The sequence below is a fragment of the Palaemon carinicauda genome, chromosome 35 (assembly GCF_036898095.1).
Source record: "Palaemon carinicauda isolate YSFRI2023 chromosome 35, ASM3689809v2, whole genome shotgun sequence".
Taxonomy (NCBI): domain Eukaryota; kingdom Metazoa; phylum Arthropoda; class Malacostraca; order Decapoda; family Palaemonidae; genus Palaemon; species Palaemon carinicauda.
In genome coordinates, this window is record NC_090759.1 from 39,018,017 (window position 1) to 39,025,516 (window position 7,500).

The 7,500-nt window shown below is 34.2% G+C and overlaps 1 protein-coding gene across 10 annotated transcripts in view; it reads left to right on the forward strand.

Annotated features, from left to right (window-relative positions):
• The window catches only part of LOC137627696 (regulator of G-protein signaling 9), a 415,360-nt gene that overhangs the window by 65,816 nt on the left and 342,044 nt on the right, over positions 1-7,500 (forward strand). For all 10 annotated transcript variants that reach the window (XM_068358916.1, XM_068358923.1, XM_068358915.1 and 7 more), the window contains one exon: positions 1,812-1,857. The gene's annotated coding sequence lies outside the window, so the exon portion shown is untranslated. The remainder of the gene's footprint in view (positions 1-1,811; positions 1,858-7,500) is intronic.

The following is a 7,500-nucleotide window of genomic DNA, read 5'->3' on the forward strand; positions in this document are numbered from 1 at the left end:
AGTGCGAAGATCAAGCCCAAACCATCTCCATCTACCCCTCACCATGCTGTCATCCACATATGGTACACGCTTCATAGTCCTCAGCCATGTAGGCCTGGGTCTTCCAATTCTTTTAGTGCCTTGTGGAGCCCAGTTGAAAGTATGGTGAACTAACCTCTCTTGGGGAGTGCGAAGATCAAGCCCAAACCATCTCCATCTACCCCTCACCATGCTCTCATCCACATATGGTACACGCTTCATAGTCCTCAGCCATGTAGGCCTGGGTCTTCCAATTCTTTTAGTGCCTTGTGGAGCCCAGTTGAAAGTATGGTGAACTAACCTCTCTTGGGGAGTGCGAAGATCAAGCCCAAACCATCTCCATCTACCCCTCACCATGCTCTCATCCACACGTGGCACTCGAGTAATCATCAACCGATTACACCATGTGAATTGCCCCGAATTAGAAAATCATTATAATCATAAAAAAATAGACTTTCTATCTGTCAATATAAATTAGACTTCCCTTCTCTCACGAGATTAAGAAATTGGGATCATCAAGTTCATTTCCAAGGCTGGAAAGGGGAGACGTCAAGGTCTGTAATTTGCTTTACTGAAAAATAGAAAAGATGAGTATGCAAAGTGGGCTGTTTTCGTTGTTAAGTTTTAGATCGAACTTTATGCAAGGCCATTATATTTTTCGAATTATGTAAACATGCACAATAAGAATACTATTATTGTAACTGGTGTTCTATATTATTATTGTTGTTGTTATTATTATTATTATTATTATTATTATTATTATTATTTTTATTAAGAATACTAATATTATAACTGGTGTTGTTGTTTGTTTTGTATTATTATTATTATTATCATTATTATTATTATTATTATTATTATTATTATTATTTGCTTAGCATCATCCCTAGTTGGAAAAGCAGGAGGCCAAGGGCTCCAACAGAGAAAATAGCCCAATGAGGAAAGGAAATAAGGAAATAAATAAACTACGGAGAAGTAAAGAACAATTAAAATAAAATATTTTAAGACTAGTAATATTAAAATAAATCTTTCATATATAAACTATAAAATCATAAAAAACAAGGAAATAAACTACAAAAGAAGTAATGAACAATTAAAGTATTTTAAGAATAGTAACAGCATTGAAATAAATCTTTCATATATAAACTATAAAATCATAAAAAACAAGGGAATAAACTACAAAAGTAATGAACAATCAAAATAAGATATTTTAAGAATTAACAACAGCTTGAGCACACTATTCTATCTAATTTCTCTTCCTCTTTTGTTATAGTTTATATAGTTTATATAAAAGATAATTATTTTAATGTTACTCTTATTGAAATATTTTATTTTTCCTTTTTTTCCTTTCCTCACTGGGCTATTTTCCATGTTAGAGCCCCTGGGCTTATAGCATCCTGCTTTTCCAACTAGGGTCTAAGGAAGTAATAATAATAATAATAATGATAATAAGATAAATCTTTCATATATAAACTATAAAAACCTAAAAAAAAGTATTAACGATTCATTGCTTGATCTTTTCTTTCAGTTTATATATTTTCTTCCTTTCAAAATAAACTACTTTTACTCATGATGTACTGTAATAGGAACTCCCTAATTGTTTATCATCATCATCATCATCTCCTCCTACTCCTATTGACGCATAGGAGCCTCTGTTACATTTCGCCAGTCGTCTCTATCTTGAGCTTTTGAAATCAATACTTCTCCATTCATCATCTCCCACTTCACGCATGATCTTCCTGGCATTGTTTATACCGATTAGAAAGTTAACGAAAACCTCTTCTCTTTTGTTGCAGATACAATGTGGCAATGTAATCGACTTCCACACGTCAATGAAGATAGGTGAGTGTGGTTCATAAGACAGTCTTCTTCTTGTCACTTTCTGTCCGTGATGATGATTATTATTATTTGTTATTTGTCATTTCTATGATATTTGATAGTCTTAAGCGACCTCATTATTTCCCATGTTCGATCAGATTTAAGGTATAATGATGATACGCACTTTGGGTTGTTCGTATGTATGTTTACGCAGATACGCAAGCACAGACAGATGTATAATGTATTTATGCATGTAATACATATACGCATATATATATATATATATATATATATATATATATATATATATATATATATATATATATATATACACGCTGCCGTGGCGGATGTTTGCGCTCCACTGAGAGCTCTTCTATTTACTGTCTTGGTTAAGTTGCTATTAATTGTCATTGTTGTTAACCGGTTTCTAGTTGCTTGTGGGCAAGCACCTTAAAACAATCAATTGTGTTTCTATTTGCTTGTGTGCAAGCACCATGAAACAATATATTGTGTTTCTATTTGCTTGTGGGCAAGCACCATGAAACAATCAATTGTGTTTCTATTTGCTTGTGTGCAAGCACCATGAAACAATATATTGTGTTTCTATTTGCTTGTGTGCAAGCACCATGAAACAATATATTGTGTTTCTATTTGCTTGTGGGCAAGCACCATGAAACAATATATTGTGTTTCTATTTGCTTGTGGGCAAGCACCATGAAACAATCCATTGAGTTTCTATTTTCTTGTGGGCAAACACCTTAAAACAATCAATAGTGTTTCTATTTGCTTGTGGGAAAGCACCATGAAACAATATATTGTGTTTCTATTTGCTTGTGGGCAAGCACCTTAAAACAATCAATAGTGTTTCTATTTGCTTGTGGGAAAGCACCATGAAACAATATATTGTGTTTCTATTTTCTTGTGGGCAAGCACCTTAAAACAATCAATATTGTTTCTATTTGCTTGTGGGAAAGCACCATGAAACAATATATTGTGTTTCTATTTGCTTGTGGGGAAGCACCATGAAACAATATATTGTGTTTCTATTTGCTTGTGTGCAAGCACCATGAAACAATATATTGTGTTTCTATTTGCTTGTGGGCAAGCACCTTAAAACAATCAATAGTGTTTCTATTTGCTTGTGGGAAAGCACCATGAAACAATATATTGTGTTTCTATTTTCTTGTGGGCAAGCACCTTAAAACAATCAATATTGTTTCTATTTGCTTGTGGGAAAGCACCATGAAACAATATATTGTGTTTCTATTTGCTTGTGGGGAAGCACCATGAAACAATATATTGTGTTTCTATTTGCTTGTGGGCAAGCACCATGAAACAATATATTGTGTTTCTATTTGCTTGTGGGCAAGCACCTTAAAACAATCCATTTAGTTTCTATTTTCTTGTGGGCAAGCACCTTAAAACAATCAATAGTGTTTCTATTTGCATGTGTGCAAGCACCATGAAACAATATATTGTGTTTCTATTTGCTTGTGGGCAAGCACCATGAAACAATATATTGTGTTTCTATTTGCTTGTGGGCAAGCACCTTAAAACAATCCATTGAGTTTCTATTTTCTTGTGGGCAAGCACCTTAAAACAATCAATAGTGTTTCTATTTGCTTGTGTGCAAGCACCATGAAACAATATATTGTGTTTCTATTTGCTTGTGGGCAAGCACCATGAAACAATATATTGTGTTTCTATTTGCTTGTGGGCAAGCACCTTAAAACAATCCATTGAGTTTCTATTTTCTTGTGGGCAAGCACCTTAAAACAATCAATAGTGTTTCTATTTGCTTGTGGGCAAGCACCATGAAACAATATATTGTGTTTCTATTTGCTTGTGGGCAAGCACCTTAAAACAATCCATTGAGTTTCTATTTGCTTGTGGGCAAGCACCTTAAAAAATCAGTTGTGTTTCTATTTGCTTGTGGGCAAGCACCTTAAAACAATCAATAGTGTTTCTATTTGCTTGTGGGAAAGAACCTTAAAACAATCAATAGTGTTTCTATTTATTTGCTTGTGGGAAAGCCCCTTAAAACAATCAATTGTGTTTTTATTTGCTTGTGGGAAAGCACTTTAAAACAATCAATTGTGTTTCTATTTGCTTGTGAGCAAGCACCTTAAAAAATCAATTGTGTTTCTATTTGCTTGTGGGCAAGCACCTTAAAACAATCCATTGAGTTTCTATTTTCTTGTGGGCAAGCACCTTAAAACAATCAATAGTGTTTCTATTTGCTTGTGGGAAAGCACCATGAAACAATATATTGTGTTTCTATTTGCTTGTGGGCAAGCACCTTAAAACAATCCATTGAGTTTCTATTTTCTTGTGGGCAAGCACCTTAAAACAATCAATAGTGTTTCTATTTGCTTGTGGGCAAGCACCATGAAACAATATATTGTGTTTCTATTTGCTTGTGGGCAAGCACCTTAAAACAATCCATTGAGTTTCTATTTGCTTGTGGGCAAGCACCTTAAAAAATCAGTTGTGTTTCTATTTGCTTGTGGGCAAGCACCTTAAAACAATCAATAGTGTTTCTATTTGCTTGTGGGAAAGAACCTTAAAACAATCAATAGTGTTTCTATTTATTTGCTTGTGGGAAAGCCCCTTAAAACAATCAATTGTGTTTTTATTTGCTTGTGGGAAAGCACTTTAAAACAATCAATTGTGTTTCTATTTGCTTGTGAGCAAGCACCTTAAAAAATCAATTGTGTTTCTATTTGCTTGTGGGCAAGCACCTTAAAACAATCCATTGAGTTTCTATTTTCTTGTGGGCAAGCACCTTAAAACAATCAATAGTGTTTCTATTTGCTTGTGGGAAAGCACCATGAAACAATATATTGTGTTTCTACTTGCTTGTGGGCAAGCACCATGAAACAATATATTGTGTTTCTATTTGCTTGTGGGCAAGCACCTTAAAACAATCCATTGAGTTTCTATTTGCTTGTGGGCAAGCACCTTAAAAAATCAGTTGTGTTTCTATTTGCTTGTGGGCAAGCACCTTAAAACAATCAATAGTGTTTCTATTTGCTTGTGGGAAAGAACCTTAAAACAATCAATAGTGTTTCTATTTATTTGCTTGTGGGAAAGCCTCTTAAAACAATCAATTGTGTTTTTATTTGCTTGTGGGAAAGCACTTTAAAACAATCAATTGTGTTTCTATTTGCTTGTGAGCAAGCACCTTAAAAAATCAATTGTGTTTCTATTTGCTTGTGGGCAAGCACCTTAAAACAATCCATTGAGTTTCTATTTTCTTGTGGGCAAGCACCTTAAAACAACCAATAGTGTTTCTATTTGCTTGTGGGCAAGCACCATGAAACAATATATTGTGTTTCTATTTGCTTGTGGGCAAGCACCTTAAAACAATCCATTGAGTTTCTATTTGCTTGTGGGCAAGCACCTTAAAAAATCAGTTGTGTTTCTATTTGCTTGTGGGCAAGCACCTTAAAACAATCAATAGTGTTTCTATTTGCTTGTGGGAAAGAACCTTAAAACAATCAATAGTGTTTCTATTTATTTGCTTGTGGGATAGCCCCTTAAAACAATCAATTGTGTTTTTATTTGCTTGTGGGAAAGCACTTTAAAACAATCAATTGTGTTTCTATTTGCTTGTGAGCAAGCACCTTAAAACAATTAATTGTGTTTCTATTTGCTTGTGGGCAAGCACCATGAAACAATATATTGTGTTTCTATTTTCTTGCGGGCAAGTACCTTAAAATAATTAATTGTGTTTCTATTTGCTTGTGGGCAATCACCATGAAACAATATATTGTGTTTCTTTTTGCTTGTGGCCAAGCACCTTAAAACAATTAATTGTGTTTCTATTTGCTTGTGGGCAAGCACCTTAAAACAATCCATTGAGTTTCTATTTGCTTGTGGGCAAGCACCTTAAAAAATCAGTTGTGTTTCTATTTGCTTGTGGGCAAGCACCTTAAAACAATCAATAGTGTTTCTATTTGCTTGTGGGAAAGAACCTTAAAACAATCAATAGTGTTTCTATTTATTTGCTTGTGGGAAAGCCCCTTAAAACAATCAATTGTGTTTTTATTTGTTTGTGGGAAAGCACTTTAAAACAATCAATTGTGTTTCTATTTGCTTGTGAGCAAGCACCTTAAAAAATCAATTGTGTTTCTATTTGCTTGTGGGCAAGCACCTTAAAACAATCCATTGAGTTTCTATTTTCTTGTGGGCAAGCACCTTAAAACAATCAATAGTGTTTCTATTTGCTTGTGGGAAAGCACCATGAAACAATATATTGTGTTTCTACTTGCTTGTGGGCAAGCACCATGAAACAATATATTGTGTTTCTATTTGCTTGTGGGCAAGCACCTTAAAACAATCCATTGAGTTTCTATTTGCTTGTGGGCAAGCACCTTAAAAAATCAGTTGTGTTTCTATTTGCTTGTGGGCAAGCACCTTAAAACAATCAATAGTGTTTCTATTTGCTTGTGGGAAAGAACCTTAAAACAATCAATAGTGTTTCTATTTATTTGCTTGTGGGAAAGCCCCTTAAAACAATCAATTGTGTTTTTATTTGCTTGTGGGAAAGCACTTTAAAACAATCAATTGTGTTTCTATTTCCTTGTGAGCAAGCACCTTAAAAAATCAATTGTGTTTCTATTTGCTTGTGGGCAAGCACCTTAAAACAATCCATTGAGTTTCTATTTTCTTGTGGGCAAGCACCTTAAAACAACCAATAGTGTTTCTATTTGCTTGTGGGCAAGCACCATGAAACAATATATTGTTTCTATTTGCTTGTGGGCAAGCACCTTAAAACAATCCATTGAGTTTCTATTTGCTTGTGGGCAAGCACCTTAAAAAATCAGTTGTGTTTCTATTTGCTTGTGGGCAAGCACCTTAAAACAATCAATAGTGTTTCTATTTGCTTGTGGGAAAGAACCTTAAAACAATCAATAGTGTTTCTATTTATTTGCTTGTGGGAAAGCCCCTTAAAACAATCAATTGTGTTTTTATTTGCTTGTGGGAAAGCACTTTAAAACAATCAATTGTGTTTCTATTTGCTTGTGAGCAAGCACCTTAAAACAATTAATTGTGTTTCTATTTGCTTGTGGGCAAGCACCATGAAACAATATATTGTGTTTCTATTTGCTTGCGGGCAAGTACCTTAAAATAATTAATTGTGTTTCTATTTGCTTGTGGGCAAGTACCATGAAACAATATATTGTGTTTCTTTTTGCTTGTGGCCAAGCACCTTAAAACAATTAATTGTGTTTCTATTTGCTTGTGGGCAAGCTCCTTAAAACAAACAGTCGTGTTTTTATTTGCTTTTGGACAAGTACCTTAAAACAATCAGTTTTATTTTTATTTGCTTCTGGGCAAGCACCTTAAAACAAACAGTCGTGTTTTTATTTGCTTGTGGGCAAGCATCTTAAAACAAACAGTCGTGTTTTTATTTGCTTGTGGACAAGCACCTTAAAACAAACAGTTGTGTTTCTATTTGCTTGTGGGCAAACACCTTAAAACTATCAGTTTTGTTTCTATTTGCTTGTGGGCAAACACCTTAAAACAATCAATTGTGTTTCTATTTGCTTGTGGGCAAGCACCGTGAAACAATCAATTTCGTTTCTATTTGTTTGTGGGCAAACACCTTAAAACAAACAGTTGTGTTTCTATTTGCTTGTGGGCAAGATTCTTAAAACAATA